The sequence below is a fragment of the Cherax quadricarinatus genome, unplaced genomic scaffold (assembly GCF_038502225.1).
Source record: "Cherax quadricarinatus isolate ZL_2023a unplaced genomic scaffold, ASM3850222v1 Contig970, whole genome shotgun sequence".
In the NCBI taxonomy this organism is placed as follows: domain Eukaryota; kingdom Metazoa; phylum Arthropoda; class Malacostraca; order Decapoda; family Parastacidae; genus Cherax; species Cherax quadricarinatus.
The window spans coordinates 46,450-69,980 of NW_027195996.1; the positions used below are offsets into that span (position 1 = coordinate 46,450).

Below are 23,531 nucleotides of genomic sequence, written 5' to 3' on the forward strand. Positions count from 1 at the left end.
CTTTGACTTTACTCTGTTTACTATTACTCTCTCTGCTCTATTTGTCAGGAAGTTGTAGATCCATCTACCAACTTTTCCTCTTATTCCTTTATCATGCATTTTGTGCGCTATTACGCCAGGGTCACACTTGTCGAAAGCTTTTGCAAAGTCTGTGTATACTACATCTGCATTTTGTTTATCCTCTACAGCATCCAGGACCTTGTCATAGTGGTTCAGTAGCTGGGACAGGCAGGAGCGACCTGCTCTAAACCCATATTGGCCTGGGTTGTGTAATTAATGAGTATCTAGGTGGTTGGTGATCTTCCTTCTAGGAACCCTCTCAAAGATTTTTATGATTTGGGATGTTAATGCTGTCGGTCTGTAGTTCCTTGCAATTGCTTTACTGCCACCTTTGTAGAGTGGAGCTATGTCTGTTGTTTTTAGTGTGTGTATGTGGAATAACTCCTGTGTCCATGCTCCCTCCATAGAATTGCTGAAGGTATGTGACAGGGGCTTCTTGCAATTCTTGATGAACACGGAGTTCCATGGGCACGTCATTTATTGCCTCTTCAAAGTCTTGTGGAGTTAGGATAATATCCGAAATTGTTGAGATGATCAGATTTTGGGTTTCATTCATAAAGAATTCATTTGGAATGTCGACCTTTAGTTTGGGCAGCAGCTCGTTGAACACTGAGTCGTATTGGGACTTTAATATCTCGCTCGACTTGAAATACATAAGTGGGTAAAACTGTTCTAGAGGGAGTAGTAGGTAAGTTTGGGGTGTCAGGGAAAATGAAAATGGGGGGGGGGGAGCCTTTAATTGAATTATGTATAAAAAGAGGTTTGGTATTAAGTAATACATATTTTATGAAAAAGAGCATAAATAAGTATACAAAATATGATATTGCTCATAATGTTAGATTATGTATTGATAGATAAAAGGATGATGGGTAGACTTCAGGATGTGCATATGTATGGAGGGGCAACAGATATATCGGATCACTATTTAGTTGTAGCTACAGTTAGAGTAAGAGGTAGATGGAGCAAAAGGAAAATGGCAACAGCAAGTAAGAGAGAAGTGAAAGTTTATAAACTAAGGGAAGAGGAAGCTCGTGTGAGATCAAATCAATTATTGTGAGAAAGGTGGGCTAATGAGAATATAGGTAGCGTGGGGGTTGAAGAGGGGTGGGATAGTTTTAAAAAGGCAGTGTTAGAATGCAGAGCAGATTTTTGTGGCTATAGGAGGGTGGATGCAGAAGGAAAGAAGAATGATTGGTATTGGGAAAATGCCAGGAATATTTTGAGGAACTTTTAAATGTTGATGAAAGGAGGGAAGCAGTAATTTTGTGCATTGGCCAGGAGTAAATGTATGAAAGAAGGGAAGGTACCTAGGGATTGGCAGTGTGTGTGTATAATTCCTTTATATAAGGGAAAGGGGGACAAAAGAGAGTGTAAAAATTATAGGGGAATAAGTTTACTGAGTATGCCAAGTAAAGTGTATGGTAGGGTTATTACTGAAAGAATTAAATGTAAGACAGAGAGCAGGATTGCAGATGAACAAGGAGGCTTTAGAATGTGTAGGGGATGTGTAGATAAAGTGTTTACATTGAAGCGCATAAGTGAACAATATTTAGATGACGGTAAGGATGTTTTAATTGCATTTATGGATTTAGAAAAAGCATATAATAGGGTGAATAGGGGAGCAATGTGGCAGATGTTGCAAGTGTATGGAATAGGTAGTAAGTTACTAAATGCTGTAAGAGTTTTTACCTGGAGTTTACCTGGAGAGAGTTCCGGGGGTCAACGCCCCCGCGGCCCGGTCTGTGGCCAGGCCTCATGGTGGATCAGAGCCTGATCAGCCAGGCTGTTACTGCTGGCTGCACACAATCCAAGGTACGAGCCACAGCCCGGCTGGTCAGGTACCGACTTTAGGTGCCTGTCCAGTGCCTGCTTGAAGACAGCCAGGGGTCTATTGGTAGTCCCCCTTATGTATGCTGGGAGGCAGTTGAACAGTCTCGGGCCCCTGACACTTATTGTATTATCTCTTAACGTGCTAGTGACACCCCTGCTTTTCATTGGGGGGATGTTGCATCGTCTGCCAAGTCTTTTGCTTTCGTTGTGAGTGATTTTCGTGTGCAAGTTCGGTATTAGTACCTCTAGGATTTTCCAGGTGTATATAATCATGCATCTCTCCCGCCTGCATTCCAGGGAGTACAGGTTCAGGAACGTCAAGCACTCCCAGTAATTCAGGTTTTTAATCTCCGTTATGCGCGCCGTGAAGGTTCTCTGTACATTTTCTAGGTCAGCAATTTCACCTGCCTTGTAATGGGCTGTTAGTGTGCAGCAATATTCCAGCCTAGATAGAACAAGCGACCTGAAGAGTGTCATCATGGGGATAGTGAGGCTCAGATTTGGGTGTGTAGGAGAGAGGGAGATTACTTTCCAGTAAAAGTTGGTTTTAGACAGGGATGTGTAATGTCACTATGGTTAACACATTTATAGATGGAGTTGTAAAAGAAGTAAATGCTAGGGTGTTTGGGGAGAGGGACGGGATTAAATTATGCAGAATCAAATACGAAATGGGAGTTGACAGTTACTTTTTGCTGGTGATACTGTGCTTTTCGGAGATTCTAAAGAGAAGTTGCAAAGGTTAGTGAACGAGTTTGGGAGTGTGTGTAAGGAAAGTTGCAAGTGAACATAGATAAGAGTAAGGTGACGAGGGTATCAAACGTGTTAGGTAAAGAAAAATTGGATATCACATTGGAGGGAGGGAGTATGGAAGAAGTGAACGTATTCAGATATTTGGGAGTAGATTTGTCAGTAGATGGGTTTGAAGGATGAGGTTAACCATAGAATTGATTAAGGAAAAAAGGTGAGTGGTGCATTGAGGTATCTGTGGAGACAATAAACGTTATCCAGGGAGGCAAAGAGGGGAATGTACGAGAGTATAGTGGTACCAACACTTGTATGGGTGTAAGGAATGGGTTGTGAATGCTGCAGCGAGGAGGAGGCTGGAGGCAGTGGACATGTCGTATCTAAGGGCAATGTGTGGTGTAAATATTGTGCAGAGAATTCGTAGTATGGAAATTATGAGATGGTGTAGAGTTACTAAGAGTATTATTCAGAAGGCTGAATAGGGGTTACTGAGGTAGTTTGGTCATTTAGAGAGGTTGAAACAAAATAGGTTGACTTGGAGGGTGTATGAATCTGTAGTGGAGGGGTAAGGGTCGTCCTAGGAAAGGATGGAGGGAGGAGGTAAAAGAGATTTTGTGTGCAAGGGCCCTGGACATGCAGCAGGCATGTGTGAGCTTGTTAGAAAGTTACCTGGAGTGGTGAATGGTAACGAATGGTTTTGGGATCTGACGAGCTGTTGGAGTGTGAGCAGGGATCCAGGGAAACTGGTTAGCTGGACTTGAGCTTTGGAGGTGGGAAGTACAATGCCTGCACTTTAAAGGAGTGGTTTGGGATATTTGCTGTTTGGAGTAACACCTAAACTGTTATATTTGGGCACCTCTGCAAAGACAGTGATTATGTGTGAATGATGAAAGTATTTTTCTTTTTTGGGTCACCCTACATCGGTGGGAGACGGCCGACGTATTAAAAAATAGTGCCATATATTTATCTCAAATCTTTTGTTGTTTTATACTCTTTACATTGTTTTCAACATATTGAATTTACAGAAGCCCATAGTAAATATACATGTTTAAAAATAAAATAAATCAGTTTTTAATAATCATCGAATTTAAATTGACATCGTAACAATGCTCCCTTGAAGACGTTTTTCCTGGTCATCTTTACCTCATATTGGCCCTTGTTTGTTTAGCCCTTAATTTTGATTGTAATAATTTACCTCATATTAATTTTGTTGTACCTTATTTCTCTAATTTCCGTAATTTCTTGACCCTTGTATTATGTTATCTCACCGGTTTCTTAGTTTCTTGATCATTACTACTCATCCATCCACTTCATGCTACTTGGTCAGTTACCATATAGCTAACGATGACATTTTTATGTAGGTCCACAGGCTGGACAGCTAGAGCTCGACTTCTTGCGTATCCTAGCTGGTGGCATCCTCCATAGCCCAACCATCTCCATTCGTGGTGTATACTCAGACCCAAAATGCCCTAAGAAAGTTCCCTATCGGACCTGTGGTGGTCTTGAGGAGGATGACATCCTGGATGACAAGTGTGAGTCATTTGTAAATAAAAAGTATTGAAATATTTTAGGAATGTAATGATCTGTGATGTGTGTATTTAGAGTCTAATAAAAACACTGAGCATTCATGTGTCATGTGAGGAACAAAGGTCATAATTAAATGATGTTCAGTTGCTTAGAGCAAAAACCTTGCTCAGAGTAATTTTATTTTTGGATTATACCACGTGCAACACTTAAGACACTTGTTAAGGAAACGTTTTACCCAATAGGGACTCTAGTCAATCCTTAATAAATGTTCTAAGCATTGCAAATGTGTCTTTAGTTCACAGTTTGTTGGTACTGATATACCAAATACTAGTATTGGAGTACTTTGTGAATCTAGCACACTTATTACACTAACTTAGTAACAAAGTTAATATATTACCTAGAATGAATATAAACGTCAAATAATTTTAATGAATATAAACATATTTACTTTGTGCTAAGTATTGAGCTATAGTGAAATCGTTTAATTTATTTTGCTCGGTTTGAAATTCAGATTTCTCAGAAGAAAAGATTAAAAAGAAAAACTTTTCTTGACAAATTTCCACCACAAAAATATGAACTCGTCACATTTGCACCAAACATTCGTATACACTACCCAATATTGATGCAATTTATTCAAGAAACATTTTAGAAAAAGATTAAATAATAGTGTACAGTAATTATTTGTTTACATTGAATCTGTAGTGTGGGTAACCCTGCCTTGGTGGTGGGAGACGGCCACCATGTTGAAAAAAAATCATTTGGATTAAGTTTGTTTTATTTACTTTCCAGCAACCTCCTGGTGGAACAAATTGAGAGGAAAAGTCTCAGATGGTGGTTCATTCTCTGATGATGCCGCTGCTGGTGCTGCTGTCTGCTGCCTTTTCCATACTTCTCTCCTTCTGGCTCCAGTGTTAAGCTTCCTTGCATCTGCCTTCCACTAAGGTACTTCTCCTCAACTTCAGCTTGCTTTTCACCATATGTTATTCAGTACTGAGTTAAATGCTTCTATCTTAGCATATGTAGTTATACAATAATTACAAATGCATATTTTATTTAAAAAAAATGTACAGAACACAGATGTGATTGCCAGTTTGTAGCTACAGGAGTAGAGCTAGGCTTGTACCTACAGGAGTAGAGCTAGGCTTGTAGCTACAGGAGTAGAGCTAGGCTTGTAGCTACAGGAGTAGAGCTAGGCTTGTAGCTACAGGAGTAGAGCTAGGCTTGTAGCTACAGGAGTAGAGCTAGGCTTGTAGCTACAGGAGTAGAGCTAGGCTTGTAGCTACAGGAGTAGAGCTAGGCTTGTAGCTACAGGAGTAGAGCTAGGCTTGTAGCAACAGGAGTAGAGCTAGGCTTGTAGCTACAGGAGTAGAGCTAGGCTTGTAGCTACAGGAGTAGAACTAGGCTTGTAGTTACAGGAGTAGAGCTAGGCATGTAGCTACAGGAGTAGAGCTAGGCTTGTAGCTACAGGAGTAGAGCTAGGCTTGTAGCTACAGGAGTAGAGCTAGGCTTGTAGCTACAGGAGTAGAACTAGGCTTGTAGCTACAGGCGACGGAAAAGAATAACAGAGCGGCTAAAAGAGGTCAATATATCTGAAATGCGTAGGGAGACACTGGTCAGAGAAATAGCAAGCATCGAACTTAAGCTAAAAGAATCCTTTAGGAGTCAGGAATCGCGGGAAGAACTAAAAGCCATAAATGAAATCGAAAGAAACCCAAAGTATTTCTTCTCCTATGCCAAATCAAAATCGAGAACAACGTCCAGTATTGGGCCCCTACTTAAACAAGATGGGTCCTACACAGATGACAGCAAGGAAATGAGTGAGCTACTCAAGTCCCAATATGACTCAGTTTTTAGCAAGCCGCTAACCAGACTGAGAGTCGAAGATCAAAATGAATTTTTTATGAGAGAGCCACAAAATTTGATTAACACAAGCCTATCCGATGTTATCCTGACGCCAAATGACTTCGAACAGGCGATAAATGACATGCCCATGCACTCTGCCCCAGGGCCAGACTCATGGAACTCTGTGTTCATCAAGAACTGCAAGAAGCCCCTATCACGAGCCTTTTCCATCCTATGGAGAGGGAGCATGGACACGGGGGTCGTCCCACAGTTACTAAAAACAACAGACATAGCCCCACTCCACAAAGGGGGCAGTAAAGCAACAGCAAAGAACTACAGACCAATAGCACTAACATCCCATATCATAAAAATCTTTGAAAGGGTCCTAAGAAGCAAGATCACCACGCATCTAGAAACCCATCAGTTACACAACCCAGGGCAACATGGGTTTAGAACAGGTCGCTCCTGTCTGTCTCAACTATTGGACCACTACGACAAGGTCCTAAATGCACTAGAAGACAAAAAGAATGCAGATGTAATATATACAGACTTTGCAAAAGCCTTCGACAAGTGTGACCATGGCGTAATAGCGCACAAAATGCGTGCTAAAGGAATAACAGGAAAAGTCGGTCGATGGATCTATAATTTCCTCACTAACAGAACACAGAGAGTAGTCGTCAACAGAGTAAAGTCCGAGGCAGCTACGGTGAAAAGCTCTGTTCCACAAGGCACAGTACTCGCTCCCATCTTGTTCCTCATCCTTATATCCGACATAGACAAGGATGTCAGCCACAGCACCGTGTCTTCCTTTGCAGATGACACCCGAATCTGCATGACAGTGTCTTCCATTGCAGACACTGCAAAGCTCCAGGCAGACATCAACCAAATCTTTCAGTGGGCTGCAGAAAACAATATGAAGTTCAACGATGAGAAATTTCAATTACTCAGATATGGTAAACATGAGGAAATTAAATCTTCATCAGAGTACAAAACAAATTCTGGCCACAAAATAGAGCGAAACACCAACGTCAAAGACCTGGGAGTGATCATGTCGGAGGATCTCACCTTCAAGGACCATAACATTGTATCAATCGCATCTGCTAGAAAAATGACAGGATGGATAATGAGAACCTTCAAAACTAGGGAGGCCAAGCCCATGATGACACTCTTCAGGTCACTTGTTCTATCTAGGCTGGAATATTGCTGCACACTAATAGCACCTTTCAAGGCAGGTGAAATTGCCGACCTAGAAAATGTACAGAGAACTTTCACGGCGCGCATAACGGAGATAAAACACCTCAATTATTGGGAGCGCTTGAGGTTCCTAAACCTGTATTCCCTGGAACGCAGGAGGGAGAGATACATGATTATATACACCTGGAAAATCCTAGAGGGACTAGTACCGAACTTGCACACGAAAATCACTCATTACGAAAGCAAAAGACTTGGCAGACGATGCACCATCCCCCCAATGAAAAGCAGGGGTGTCACTAGCACGTTAAGAGACCATACAATAAGTGTCAGGGGCCCGAGACTGTTCAACTGCCTCCCAGCACACATAAAGGGGATTACCAACAGACCCTTGGCAGTCTTCAAGCTGGCACTGGACAAGCACCTAAAGTCAGTTCCGGATCAGCCGGGCTGTAGCTCGTATGTTGGTTTGCGTGCAGCCAGCAGCAACAGCCTGGTTGATCAGGCTCTGATCCACCAGGAGGCCTGGTCTCAGACCGGGCCGCGGGGGCGTTGACCCCCGGAACTCTCTCCAGGTAAACTCCAGGTAAACAGTGTAGCTACAGGAGTAGAGCTAGGCTTGTAGCTACAGGAGTAGAGCTAGGCTTCTAGCTACAGGAGTAGAGCTAGGCATGTAGCTACAGGAGTAGAGCTAGGCTTGTAGCTACAGGAGTAGAGCTAGGCATGTAGCTACAGGAGTAGAGCTAGGCATGTAGCTACAGGAGTAGAGCTAGGCTTGTAGCTACAGGAGTAGAGCTAGGCTTGTAGCTACAGGAGTAGAGCTAGGCTTGTAGCTACAGGAGTAGAGCTAGGCTTGTAGCTACAGGAGTAGAACTAGTCTTGTAGCTACAGGAGTAGAGCTAGGCTTGTAGCTACAGGAGTAGAGCTAGGCTTGTAGCTACAGGAGTAGAGCTAGGCATGTAGCTACAGGAGTAGAGCTAGGCTTGTAGCTACAGGAGTAGAGCTAGGCTTGTAGCTACAGGAGTAGAGCTAGGCATGTAGCTACAGGAGTAGAGCTAGGCTTGTAGCTACAGGAGTAGAGCTAGGCTTGTAGCTACAGGAGTAGAGCTAGGCTTGTAGCTACAGGAGTAGAGCTAGGCTTGTAGCTACAGGAGTAGAGCTAGGCTTGTAGCTACAGGAGTAGAGCTAGGCTTGTAGCTACAGGAGTAGAGCTAGGCTTGTAGCTACAGGAGTAGAGCTAGGCTTGTAGCTACAGGAGTAGAGCTAGGCTTGTAGCTACAGGAGTAGAGCTAGGCTTGTAGCTACAGGAGTAGAGCTAGGCTTGTAGCTACAGGAGTAGAGCTAGGCTTGTAGCTACAGGAGTAGAGCTAGGCTTGTAGCTACAGGAGTAGAGCTAGGCTTGTAGCTACAGGAGTAGAGCTAGGCTTGTAGCTACAGGAGTAGAGCTAGGCTTGTAGCTACAGGAGTAGAGCTAGGCTTGTAGCTACAGGAGTAGAGCTAGGCTTGTAGCTACAGGAGTAGAGCTAGGCTTGTAGCTACAGGAGTAGAGCTAGGCTTGTAGCTACAGGAGTAGAGCTAGGCTTGTAGCTACAGGAGTAGAGCTAGGCTTGTAGCTACAGGAGTAGAGCTAGGCTTGTAGCTACAGGAGTAGAGCTAGGCTTGTAGCTACAGGAGTAGAGCTAGGCTTGTAGCTACAGGAGTAGAGCTAGGCTTGTAGCTACAGGAGTAGAGCTAGGCTTGTAGCTACAGGAGTAGAGCTAGGCTTGTAGCTACAGGAGTAGAGCTAGGCTTGTAGCTACAGGAGTAGAGCTAGGCTTGTAGCTACAGGAGTAGAGCTAGGCTTGTAGCTACAGGAGTAGAGCTAGGCTTGTAGCTACAGGAGTAGAGCTAGGCTTGTAGCTACAGGAGTAGAGCTAGGCTTGTAGCTACAGGAGTAGAGCTAGGCTTGTAGCTACAGGAGTAGAGCTAGGCTTGTAGCTACAGGAGTAGAGCTAGGCTTGTAGCTACAGGAGTAGAGCTAGGCTTGTAGCTACAGGAGTAGAGCTAGGCTTGTAGCTACAGGAGTAGAGCTAGGCTTGTAGCTACAGGAGTAGAGCTAGGCTTGTAGCTACAGGAGTAGAGCTAGGCTTGTAGCTACAGGAGTAGAGCTAGGCTTGTAGCTACAGGAGTAGAGCTAGGCTTGTAGCTACAGGAGTAGAGCTAGGCTTGTAGCTACAGGAGTAGAGCTAGGCTTGTAGCTACAGGAGTAGAGCTAGGCTTGTAGCTACAGGAGTAGAGCTAGGCTTGTAGCTACAGGAGTAGAGCTAGGCTTGTAGCTACAGGAGTAGAGCTAGGCTTGTAGCTACAGGAGTAGAGCTAGGCTTGTAGCTACAGGAGTAGAGCTAGGCTTGTAGCTACAGGAGTAGAGCTAGGCTTGTAGCTACAGGAGTAGAGCTAGGCTTGTAGCTACAGGAGTAGAGCTAGGCTTGTAGCTACAGGAGTAGAGCTAGGCTTGTAGCTACAGGAGTAGAGCTAGGCTTGTAGCTACAGGAGTAGAGCTAGGCTTGTAGCTACAGGAGTAGAGCTAGGCTTGTAGCTACAGGAGTAGAGCTAGGCTTGTAGCTACAGGAGTAGAGCTAGGCTTGTAGCTACAGGAGTAGAGCTACGCTTGGAGCTACAGGAGTAGAGCTAGGCTTGTAGCTACAGGAGTAGAGCTAGGCTTGTAGCTACAGGAGTAGAGCTAGGCTTGTAGCTACAGGAGTAGAGCTAGGCTTGTAGCTACAGGAGTAGAGCTAGGCTTGTAGCTACAGGAGTAGAGCTAGGCTTGTAGCTACAGGAGTAGAGCTAGGCTTGTAGCTACAGGAGTAGAGCTAGGCTTGTAGCTACAGGAGTAGAGCTAGGCTTGTAGCTACAGGAGTAGAGCTAGGCTTGTAGCTACAGGAGTAGAGCTAGGCTTGTAGCTACAGGAGTAGAGCTAGGCTTGTAGCTACAGGAGTAGAGCTAGGCTTGTAGCTACAGGAGTAGAGCTAGGCTTGTAGCTAGAGCTAGAGCTTGGCTTAGAGCTAGCTACAGGAGTAGAGCTAGGCTTGTAGCTACAGGAGTAGAGCTAGGCTTGTAGCTACAGGAGTAGAGCTAGGCTTGTAGCTACAGGAGTAGAGCTAGGCTTGTAGCTACAGGAGTAGAGCTAGGCTTGTAGCTACAGGAGTAGAGCTAGGCTTGTAGCTACAGGAGTAGAGCTAGGCTTGTAGCTACAGGAGTAGAGCTAGGCTTGTAGCTACAGGAGTAGAGCTAGGCTTGTAGCTACAGGAGTAGAGCTAGGCTTGTAGCTACAGGAGTAGCTAGGCTTGTAGCTACAGGAGAGCTAGGCTTGTAGCTACAGGAGTAGAGCTAGGCTTGTAGCTACAGGAGTAGAGCTAGGCTTGTAGCTACAGGAGTAGAGCTAGGCTTGTAGCTACAGGAGTAGAGCTAGGCTTGTAGCTACAGGAGTAGAGCTAGGCTTGTAGCTACAGGAGTAGAGCTAGGCTTGTAGCTACAGGAGTAGAGCTAGGCTTGTAGCTACAGGAGTAGAGCTAGGCTTGTAGCTACAGGAGTAGAGCTAGGCTTGTAGCTACAGGAGTAGAGCTAGGCTTGTAGCTACAGGAGTAGAGCTAGGCTTGTAGCTACAGGAGTAGAGCTAGGCTTGTAGCTACAGGAGTAGAGCTAGGCTTGTAGCTACAGGAGTAGAGCTAAGCTTGTAGCTACAGGAGTAGAGCTAGGCTTGTAGCTACAGGAGTAGAGCTAGGCTTGTAGCTACAGGAGTAGAGCTAGGCTTGTAGCTACAGGAGTAGAGCTAGGCTTGTAGCTACAGGAGTAGAGCTAGGCTTGTAGCTACAGGAGTAGAGCTAGGCTTGTAGCTACAGGAGTAGAGCTAGGCTTGTAGCTACAGGAGTAGAGCTAGGCTTGTAGCTACAGGAGTAGAGCTAGGCTTGTAGCTACAGGAGTAGAGCTAGGCTTGTAGCTACAGGAGTAGAGCTAGGCTTGTAGCTACAGGAGTAGAACTAGGCTTGTAGCTACAGGAGTAGAGCTAGGCTTGTAGCTACAGGAGTAGAGCTAGGCTTGTAGCTACAGGAGTAGAGCTAGGCTTGTAGCTACAGGAGTAGAGCTAGGCTTGTAGCTACAGGAGTAGAGCTAGGCTTGTAGCTACAGGAGTAGAGCTAGGCTTGTAGCTACAGGAGTAGAGCTAGGCTTGTAGCTACAGGAGTAGAGCTAGGCTTGTAGCTACAGGAGTAGAGCTAGGCTTGTAGCTACAGGAGTAGAGCTAGGCTTGTAGCTACAGGAGTAGAGCTAGGCTTGTAGCTACAGGAGTAGAGCTAGGCTTGTAGCTACAGGAGTAGAGCTAGGCTTGTAGCTACAGGAGTAGAGCTAGGCTTGTAGCTACAGGAGTGCTAGCTACAGTAGAGCTAGCTAGCTACTAGAGCTAGGCTTGTAGCTACAGGAGTAGAGCTAGGCTTGTAGCTACAGGAGTAGAGCTAGGCTTGTAGCTACAGGAGTAGAGCTAGGCTTGTAGCTACAGGAGTAGAGCTAGGCTTGTAGCTACAGGAGTAGAGCTAGGCTTGTAGCTACAGGAGTAGAGCTAGGCTTGTAGCTACAGGAGTAGAGCTAGGCTTGTAGCTACAGGAGTAGAGCTAGGCTTGTAGCTTGTAGCTACAGGAGTAGAGCTAGGCTTGTAGCTACAGGAGTAGGCTTGTAGCTACAGGAGTAGAGCTAGGCTTGTAGCTCCTGGTGTAGAGCTAGGCTTGTAGCTACAGGAGTAGAGCTAGGCTTGTAGCTACAGGAGTAGAGCTAGGCTTGTAGCTACAGGAGTAGAGCTAGGCTTGTAGCTACAGTAGAGTAGTAGCTAGGCTTGTAGCTACAGGAGTAGAGCTAGGCTTGTAGCTACAGGAGTAGAGCTAGGCTTGTAGCTACAGGAGTAGAGCTAGGCTTGTAGCTACTACTAGCTTGTAGTAGAGCTAGGCTTGTAGCTACAGGAGTAGAGCTAGGCTTGTAGCTACAGGAGTAGAGCTAGGCTTGTAGCTACAGGAGTAGAGCTAGGCTTGTAGCTACAGGAGTAGAGCTAGGCTTGTAGCTACAGGAGTAGAGCTAGGCTTGTAGCTACAGGAGTAGAGCTAGGCTTGTAGCTACAGGAGTAGAGCTAGGCTTGTAGCTACAGGAGTAGAGCTAGGCTTGTAGCTACAGGAGTAGAGCTAGGCTTGTAGCTACAGGAGTAGAGCTAGGCTTGTAGCTACAGGAGTAGAGCTAGGCTTGTAGCTACAGGAGTAGAGCTAGGCTTGTAGCTACAGGAGTAGAGCTAGTAGCTACAGGAGTAGAGCTGCTTGTAGCTACAGGAGTAGAGCTAGGCTTGTAGCTACAGGAGTAGAGCTAGGCTTGTAGCTACAGGAGTAGAGCTAGGCTTGTAGCTACAGGAGTAGAGCTAGGCTTGTAGCTACAGGAGTAGAGCTAGGCTTGTAGCTACAGGAGTAGAGCTAGGCTTGTAGCTACAGGAGTAGAGCTAGGCTTGTAGCTACAGGAGTAGAGCTAGGCTTGTAGCTACAGGAGTAGAGCTAGGCTTGTAGCTACAGGAGTAGAGCTAGGCTTGTAGCTACAGGAGTAGAGCTAGGCTTGTAGCTACAGGAGTAGAGCTAGGCTTGTAGCTACAGGAGTAGAGCTAGGCTTGTAGCTACAGGAGTAGAGCTAGGCTTGTAGCTACAGGAGTAGAGCTAGGCTTGTAGCTACAGGAGTAGAGCTAGGCTTGTAGCTACAGGAGTAGAGCTAGGCTTGTAGCTACAGGAGTAGAGCTAGGCTACAGGAGTAGAGCTAGCTACCGGAGTAGAGCTAGGCTTGTAGCTACAGGAGTAGAGCTAGGCTTGTAGCTACAGGAGTAGAGCTAGGCTTGTAGCTACAGGAGTAGAGCTAGGCTTGTAGCTACAGGAGTAGAGCTAGGCTTGTAGCTACAGGAGTAGAGCTAGGCTTGTATCTACAGGAGTAGAGCTAGGCTTGTAGCTACACGAGTAGATCTAGGCTTGTAGCTACAGGAGTAGAGCTAGGCTTGTAGCTACAGGAGTAGGCTTGTAGCTACAGGAGTAGAGCTAGGCTTGTAGCTACAGGAGTAGAGCTAGGCTTGTAGCTACAGGAGTAGGCTTGTAGCTACAGGAGTAGAGCTAGGCTTGTAGCTACAGGAGTAGAGCTAGGCTTGTAGCTACAGGAGAAGAGCTAGGCTTGTTGTAGAGCTACTTGTAGGAGTAGAGCTAGGCTACAGGAGTGTAGCTACAGGAGTAGAGCTAGGCTTGTAGCTACAGGAGTAGAGCTAGGCTTGTAGCTACAGGAGTAGAGCTAGGCTTGCTACAGGAGTAGAGCTAGGCTTGTAGCTACAGGAGTAGAGCTAGGCTTGTAGCTACAGGAGTAGAGCTAGGCTTGTAGCTACAGGAGTAGAGCTAGGCTTGTAGCTACAGGAGTAGAGCTAGGCTTGTAGCTACAGGAGTAGAGCTAGGCTTGTAGCTACAGGAGTAGAGCTAGGCTTGTAGCTACAGGAGTAGAGCTAGGCTTGTAGCTACAGGAGTAGAGCTAGGCTTGTAGCTACAGGAGTAGAGCTAGGCTTGTAGCTACAGGAGTAGAGCTAGGCTTGTAGCTACAGGAGTAGAGCTAGGCTTGTAGCTACAGGAGTAGAGCTAGGCTTGTAGCTACAGGAGTAGAGCTAGGCTTGTAGCTACAGGAGTAGAGCTAGGCTTGTAGCTACAGGAGTAGAGCTAGGCTTGTAGCTACAGGAGTAGAGCTAGGCTTGTAGCTACAGTAGAGCTAGGCTTGTAGCTACTAGGCTTGTAACTACAGGAGTAGAGCTAGGCTTGTAGCTACAGGAGTAGAGCTAGGCTTGTAGCTACAGGAGTAGCTAGGCTTGTAGCTACAGGAGTAGAGCTAGCCTTGTAACTACAGGAGTAGAGCTAGGCTTGTAGCTACAGGAGTAGAGCTAGGCTTGTAGCTACAGGAGTAGAGCTAGGCTTGTAGCTACAGGAGTACTAGGCTTGTAGTACAGGAGTAGCTAGGCTTGTAGCTACAGGAGTAGAGCTAGGCTTGTAGCTACAGGAGTAGAGCTAGGCTTGTAGCTACAGGAGTAGAGCTAGGCTTGTAGCTACAGGAGTAGAGCTAGGCTTGTAGCTACAGGAGTAGAGCTAGGCTTGTAGCTACAGGAGTAGAGCTAGGCTTGTAGCTACAGGAGTAGAGCTAGGCTTGTAGCTACAGGAGTAGAGCTAGGCTTGTAGCTACAGGAGTAGAGCTAGGCTTGTAGCTACAGGAGTAGAGCTAGGCTTGTAGCTACAGGAGTAGAGCTAGGCTTGTAGCTACAGGAGTAGAGCTAGGCTTGTAGCTACAGGAGTAGAGCTAGGCTTGTAGCTACAGGAGTAGAGCTAGGCTTGTAGCTACAGGAGTAGAGCTAGGCTTGTAGCTACAGGAGTAGAGCTAGGCTTGTAGCTACAGGAGTAGAGCTAGGCTTGTAGCTACAGGAGTAGAGCTAGGCTTGTAGCAACAGGAGTAGAGCTAGGCTTGTAGCTACAGTAGTAGAGCTAGGCTTGTAGCTACAGGAGTAGAGCTAGGCTTGTAGCTACAGGAGTAGAGCTAGGCTTGTAGCTACAGGAGTAGAGCTAGGCTTGTAGCTACAGGAGTAGAGCTAGGCTTGTAGCTACAGGAGTAGAGCTAGGCTTGTAGCTACAGGAGTAGAGCTAGGCTTGTAGCTACAGGAGTAGAGCTAGGCTTGTAGCTACAGGAGTAGAGCTAGGCTTGTAGCTACAGGAGTAGAGCTAGGCTTGTAACTACAGGAGTAGAGCTAGGCTTGTAGCTACAGGAGTTGAGCTAGGCTTGTAGCTACAGGAGTAGAGCTAGGCTTGTAGCTACAGGAGTAGAGCTAGTCTTGTAGCTACAGGAGTAGAGCTAGGCTTGTAGCTACAGGAGTAGAGCTAGGCTTGTAGCTACAGGAGTAGAGCTAGGCTTGTAGCTACAGGAGTAGAGCTAGGCTTGTAGCTACAGGAGTAGAGCTAGGCTTGTAGCTACAGGAGTAGAGCTAGGCTTGTAGCTACAGGAGTAGAGCTAGGCTTGTAGCTACAGGAGTAGAGCTAGGCTTGTAGCTACAGGAGTAGAGCTAGGCTTGTAGCTACAGGAGTAGAGCTAGGCTTGTAGCTACAGGAGTAGAGCTAGGCTTGTAGCTACAGGAGTAGAGCTAGGCTTGTAGCTACAGGAGTAGAGCTAGGCTTGTAACTACAGGAGTAGAGCTAGGCTTGTAGCTACAGGAGTAGAGCTAGGCTTGTAGCATCCTGGCTACAGTATTTACTCATAAAGTTTTTAACGTTTCCACTAGTTTTAGCATTTACTGCCTCTTGTAAAGCGCTTCATTGATCTACCATCTTATGAAAACAAACTTTCCACTATTCTATCAGTAGCTCTTTTTTTCTGAGTTAGTAATTTGTGCCATATGTGGGGTTATCAACTTTTCCTTGTCATTTTGTTATTTTTTTTTAAAAACTTGAATATAATTATCATATTTTTATCTTCCTATCAGCCAAAGATGACATAATACCTTTAGTATGACTTCCTTCGTTTAAACAAGAGATAAGATTATCTTCTATTTTTAACCCCGGAGGGTTAGCCACCCAGGATAACCTAAGAAAGTCAGTGCGTCATCGAGGACTGTAACTTATTTCCATTGTGGTCCTCAGTCTTGTCCCCCAGGATGCGACCCAAACCAGTCGACTAACACCCAGGTACCTATTTGCTGCTAGGTGAACAGGACAACAGGTGTAAGGTAAAGCGTCGAAATGTTTCCACCCGCCGGGAATCGGACCCGAGCCCTCCGTGTGTGAAGCGAGAGCTTTAGCCACCAGGCCACCGGGCCACAATTTCAACCCCACTCATTGTTAGGTAAAATCACAAGTGCAACTAATGTGACATTTTATTGTGGCAACGTTTCGCTCTCCAGGAGCTTTATCAAGTCATTACAAACAATACATGGACACAGAAGGTATAGATAGGCTTAGTGAGGTGTAATACTAGTGATAGTAGTAATATTAGTTGTAGTAGTAGTAATACAATATGGTAGAACAATCAATTAGCACTTGTGCTTTTACCTAACATATTGTGGGTAATTCTAGCAACATTAATACAACCCCACTCATTGTGCTCGCTGATGCAGATTTGAGTTTATAACTAACATTAGCCTGTTTCTCCAATTTTGATTTTAATTTTACTTGGACCTCTTATAACCCCTAACTTTATACACCCTTACCTCTCGCTCCTTAACCTTCGCACATCCCTCCCACAGTTCTATATATAAGCATAGTAAACACAGTAGTAAGTGTGGATATTTTGTACATTGAGTGGGTTTAAACCTTTGAATAGGGAGGGGTGAATGCTCTCCAGAACTTGATTACATGGTCATTCTAACAGCAGATATTTGAGAAGCGACAGGTTTAATGATTTGCTATTTTAGATTCACATGCATAAATATTCTTAGCGAGGTAAGGGTAGATTATCGCGTACTATAGAATGGGTAATGACTTAGTGTAACAACTTTGACTTCAATTCATCACACTGTTTCCCTTTGCCAATAGATTTTCTTAGCTCGTAGCACTTCATAAGGTATGGATTTATCATATTTTATGAATATAATAATAAAATAATTATCCTTGTTTCTTGAATCGGCTATCCCTAATTTCATCTCTGTATTGTCGCCAGAAATGAGGTGTGACCAATGCTGTAGAATGTGACACGGTATGTGGAGAGTGCCAGGGAGGGGGTGGAGAGTGCCAGGGAGTGGAGAGTGCCATGGAGGAGATGGAGAGTTCCAGGGAAGGGGTGGAGAGTGCCATGGAGGAGAGGAGTTCCAGGGGGGGTGGAGAGTTCCAGGGAGTGGAGAGAGCCAAGGAGGGGGTGGAGAGTGAAAGGGAGGGGGTGGAGAGTTCCAGGGAGGGAGTGGAGAGTGCCAGGGAGGGGGTGGAGAGTTCCAGGGAAGGGGTGGAGAGTTCCAGGGAGTGGAGAGAGCCAGGGAGGGGGTGGAGAGTGCCAGGGAGGGGGTGGAGAGTTCCAGAGAGGGAGTGGAGAGTGCCATGGAGGAGATGGAGAGTTCCAGGGAAGGGGTGGAGAGTTCCAGGGAGGGGGTGGAGAGTGCCAAGGAGGGGTTGGAGAGTGCCATGGAGGAGATGGAGAGTTCCAGGGAAGGGGTGGAGAGTTCCAGGGAGTGGAGAGAGCCAGGGAGGAGGTGGAGAGTGCCAGGGAGGGGGTGGAGAGTTCCAGTGGAGAGCCATGGAGGGATGGAGAGTTCCAGGGAAGGGGTGGTGGAGAGTGGAGAGAGCCAGGGAGGGGGTGGAGAGTGCCAGGGAGGGGGTGGAGAGTTCCAGAGAGGGAGTGGAGAGTGCCATGGAGGAGATGGAGAGTTCCAGGGAAGGGGTGGAGAGTTCCAGGGAGGGGGTGGAGAGTGCCAGGGAGTGAAGAGAGCCATGGAGGGGGTGGAGTGCCAGGGAGTGGAGAGTGCCATGGAGGGGGTGGAGAATGCCTGGGAGTGTGGAGAGTGCCAGTGAGTGGAGAGAGCCAGGGAGGAGGTGGATAGTGCCAGGGAGTGGAGAGAACCAGGGAGGGGGTGGAGAGTGCCAGGGAGTGGAGAGAGCCATGGAGGGGGTGGAGAGTGCTAGGGAGTGTGGAGAGTGCCAGGGAGTGGAGAGTGCCAGGGAGGGGGTGGATAGTGCCAGGGAGTGGAGAGAACCAGGGAGGGGGTGGAGAGTGCCAGGGAGTGGAGAGAGCCTGGAGGGGGTGGAGAGTGCTAGGGAGTGTGGAGAGGGCCAGGGAGTGGAAAGAACCAGGGAGGGGGTGGAGAGTGCCAGGGAGTGGAGAGAACCAGGGAAGGGGTGGAGAGTTCCAGGGAGTGGAGAGAGCCATGGAGGGGGTGGAGAGTGCCAGGGAGTGTGGAGAGTGCCAGGGAGTGGAGAGTGCCAGGGAGGGGGTAGAGAGTGCCAGGGAGTGTGGAGAGTGCCAGGGAGTGGAAAGAACCAGGGAGGGGGTGGAGAGTGCCAGGGAGTGGAGAGAGCCAGGGAGGGGGTGGAGAGTGCCAGGGAGTGGAGAGAGCCAGGGAGGGGGTAGAGAGTGCCAGGGAGGGGGTGGAGAGTGCCAGGGAGGGGGTGGAGAGTTCCAGGGAGTGGAGAGTGCCAGGGAGGGGGTAGAGAGTGCCAGGGAGTGGAAAGACCCAGGGAGGGGGTGGAGAGTGCCAGGGAGTGGAGAGTGCCAGGGAGGGGGTGGAGAGTGCCAGGGAGTGGAGAGTGCCAGGGACGGGGTGGAGAGAGCCAGGGAGTGGAGAGTGCCAGGGAGGGGGTGGAGAGTGCCAGGGAGGGGGTGGAGAGTGCCAGGGAGTGGAGAGTGCCAGGGAGGGGGTAGAGAGTGCCAGGGGGTGGAGAGTGCCCGGGAGGGGGTGGAGAGTGCCAGGGAGTGGAGAGTGCCAGGGAGGGGGTGGAGAGGGCCAGGGAGTGGAGAGTGCCAGGGAGGGGGTGGAGAGAGCCAGGGAGTGGAGAGTGCCAGGGAGGGGGTGGAGAGTGCCAGGGAGGGGGTGGAGAGTGCCAGGGAGTGGAGAGTGCCAGGGAGGGGGTAGAGAGTGCCAGGGTGGAGGGGGGAAGTAGCTAAATTATTTTTTTCCCTGTTCCTTCAAGAAAGTTTCCTTGATGCTGGTGAAGGATCTTGAACAAGGGAATTAGTTACTTCTTCCTCACATCAAACATGATTTCCTTCCATTTCTCAAGAGATTTATGCTCCCTACGGGTGTAGCACTTCCTAATGCATATAATAATTATATTACCAGGTTTGTGAATTACCACTATAGTAGATATATGGAGAGCAATGGGGTACAAGTGTTGTGGTTTACTCTTAATAACAGAGGTTAAGGACAGGTGATCAATGTTGCTACAAGTATGTGTTGTGATGCGTGTGTATACTGGTTGCTGGGCTACTACATACCAACACTAATAATACCTCAGGTGATCAATGTTGCTACAAGTATGTGTTGTGATGCGTGTGTATACTGGTTGCTGGGCTACTACATACCAACACTAATAATACCTCAGGTGATCAATGTTGCTACAAGTATGTGTTGTGATGCGTGTGTATACTGGTTGCTGGGCTACTACATACCAACACTAATAATACCTCATGATGGTACACCTGTGACTGCTTTCCAGGGATCTACCCTCGCAGGGAGCCTTGGGCCAGGTCTCCCTTGGTCACCTGGTTAACCAGACTGTTTGTGCTAGCACCATGCAGACCCACAATCACAATCCGGCTGATCCGGCATTATTTCTAACATCTGCTGGTAGTGCGCAAAACTCGACCCACACTAATACCCGCCACTGCCACGCAACCACCGACCACCACACTACTGACACCTTACACTACCACCCCACACTACCACCACACTACTGACACCTTACACTACCACCCCACACTACCTCCACACTAGTGACACCTTACACTACCACCCCACACTACCATCACACTACTGACACCTTACACTGCCATCCCACACTACCTCCACACTACTGACACCTTACACTACCACCCCACACTACCATTACACTACTGACAGCTTACATTACCACCCCACACTACCACCACACTACTGACACCTTACACTACCACCCCACACTACCACAACACTACTGACACCTTACACTACCACCACACTACTGACACCTTACACTACCACCACACTAATGACACCTTACACTACCACCACACTACTGACACCTTACACTACCACCACACTACTGACACCTTACACTACCACCACACTACTGACACCTTACACTACCACCCCACACTACCTCCACACTAGTGACACCTTACACTACCACCCCACACTACCATCACACTACTGACACCTTACACTGCCATCCCACACTACCTCCACACTACTGACACCTTACACTACCACCCCACACTACCACCACACTACTGACAGCTTACATTACCACCCCACACTACCACCACACTACTGACACCTTACACTACCACCCCACACTACCACCACACTACTGACACCTTACACTACCACCACACTACTGACACCTTACACTACCACCACACTAATGACACCTTACACTACCACCACACTACTGACACCTTACACTACCACCACACTACTGACACCTTACACTACCACCACACTACTGACACCTTACACTACCACCCCACACTACCATCAGACTACTGACACCTTACAATACCATCCGACACTACCATCACACTACTGACACCTTACACTACCACCCCACACTACCACCACACTACTGACACCTTACACTACCACCCCACTCTACCACCACACTACTGACACCTTACACTACCACCACACTACTGACACCTTACACTACCACCCCACACTACCACCCCACACTACCACCACACTACTGACACCTTACACTACCACCCCACACTACCACCACACTACTGACACCTTACACTACCACCCCACACTACCACCACACTACTGACACCTTACACTACCACCACACTACTGACACCTTACACTACCACCACACTACTGACACCTTACACTACCACCCCACACTACCACCACACTACTGACACCTTACACTACCACCACACTACTGACACCTTACACTACCACCACACTACTGACACCTTACACTACCACCACACTACTGACACCTTACACTACCACCACACTACTGACACCTAACACTACCACCACACTACTGACACCTTACACTACCACCACACTACTGACACCTTACACTACCACCACACTACTGAAACCTTACACTACCACCACACTACTGACACCTTACACTACCACCTCACACTACCACCACACTACTGACACCTTACACTACCACCCCACACTACCACCACACTACTGACACCTTACACTACCACCACACTACTGACACCTTACACTACCACCACACTACTGACACCTTACACTACCACCACACTACTGACACCTTACACTACCACCACACTACTGAAACCTTACACTACCACCACACACTACAATCACACTACTGACACCTTACACTAACATCCGACACTACCTCCACACTACTGACACCTTACGCTACCACCCCACACTACCACCACACTACTGACACCTTACACTACCACCCCACACTACCACCACACTACTGACACCTTACACTACCACCCCACACTACTGACACCTTACACTACCACCACACTAATGACACCTTACACTACCACCACACTACTGACACCTTACACTACCTCCACACTACTGACACCTTACACTACCACCCCACACTACCACCACACTACTGACAGCTTACATTACCACCCCACACTACCACCACACTACTGACACCTTACACTACCACCCCACACTACCACCACACTACTGACACCTTACACTACCACCACACTACTGACACCTTACACTACCACCACACTAATGACACCTTACACTACCACCACACTACTGACACCTTACACTACCACCACACTACTGACACCTTACACTACCACCACACTACTGACACCTTACACTACCACCCCACACTACCATCACACTACTGACACCTTACACTACCATCCGACACTACCGTCACACTACTGACACCTTACACTACCATCACACTACTGACACCTTACACTACCACCCCACACTACCACCACACTACTGACACCTTACACTACCACCCCACTCTACCACCACACTACTGACACCTTACACTACCACCACACTACTGACACCTTACACTACCACCACACAACTGACACCTTACACTACCACCCCACACTTCCACCCCACACTACCACCCCACACTACCACCACACTACTGACACCTTACACTACCACCCCACACTACCACCACACTACTGACACCTTACACTACCACCCCACACTACCACCACACTACTGACACCTTACACTACCACCACACTACTGACACCTTACACTACCACCACACTACTGACACCTTACACTACCACCACACTACTGACACCTTACACTACCACCCCACACTACCACCACACTACTGACACCTTACACTACCACCACACTACTGACACCTTACACTACCACCCCACACTACCACCACACTACTGACACCTTACACTACCACCACACTACTGACACCTTACACTACCACCCCACACTACCACCACACTACTGACACCTTACACTACCACCACACTACTGACACCTTACACTACCACCACACTACTGACACCTTACACTACCACCACACTACTGACACCTAACACTACCACCACACTACTGACACCTTACACTACCACCCCACACTACCACCACACTACTGACACCTTACACTACCACCACACTACTGACACCTTACACTACCACCACACTACTGACACCTTACACTACCACCACACTACTGAAACCTTACACTACCACCACACACTACAATCACACTACTGACACCTTACACTAACATCCGACACTACCTCCACACTACTGACACCTTACGCTACCACCCCACACTACCACCACACTACTGACACCTTACACTACCACCCCACACTACCACCACACTACTGACACCTTACACTACCACCCCACACTACCACCACACTACTGACACCTTACACTACCACCCCACACTACCACCACACTACTGAGACCTTACACTACCACCCCACACTACCACCACACTACTGACACCTTACACTACCACCCCACACTACCACCACACTACTGACACCTTACACTACCACCCCACACTACCACCACACTACTGACACCTTACACTACCACCCCACACTACCACCACACTACTGACACCTTACACTACCACCACACTACTGAAACCTTACACTACCACCACACACTACAATCACACTACTGACACCTTACACTACCATCCGACACTACCTCCACACTACTGACACCTTACACTCCCACCACACTACTGACACCTTACACTCCCACCACACTACTGACACCTTACACTACCATCCCACACTACCTCCACACTACTGACACCTTACACTACCACCCCACACTACCACCACACTACTGACACCTTACACTACCACCCCACACTACCACCACACTACTGACACCTTACACTACCACCCCACACTACCACCACACTACTGACACCTTACACTACCACCCCACACTACCACCACACTACTGACACCTTACACTACCACCCCACACTACCACCACACTACTGACACCTTACACTACCACCCCACACTACCACCACACTACTGACACCTTACACTACCACCCCACACTACCACCACACTACTGACACCTTACACTACCACCCCACACTACCACCACACTACTGACACCTTACACTACGACA

The 23,531-nt window shown here is 47.6% G+C and overlaps 1 long non-coding RNA gene across 1 annotated transcript in view; it reads left to right on the forward strand.

The window, feature by feature from the left end:
- The first annotated feature begins 3,815 nt into the window (after nucleotides 1–3,815).
- The window catches only part of LOC128693528 (uncharacterized), a 66,489-nt gene continuing 46,773 nt past the window's right edge, over nucleotides 3,816–23,531 (forward strand). The window contains exons 1-2 of the long non-coding RNA XR_011391275.1: nucleotides 3,816–4,166; nucleotides 4,951–5,103. This is a non-coding gene — a long non-coding RNA (uncharacterized lncRNA). The remainder of the gene's footprint in view (nucleotides 4,167–4,950; nucleotides 5,104–23,531) is intronic.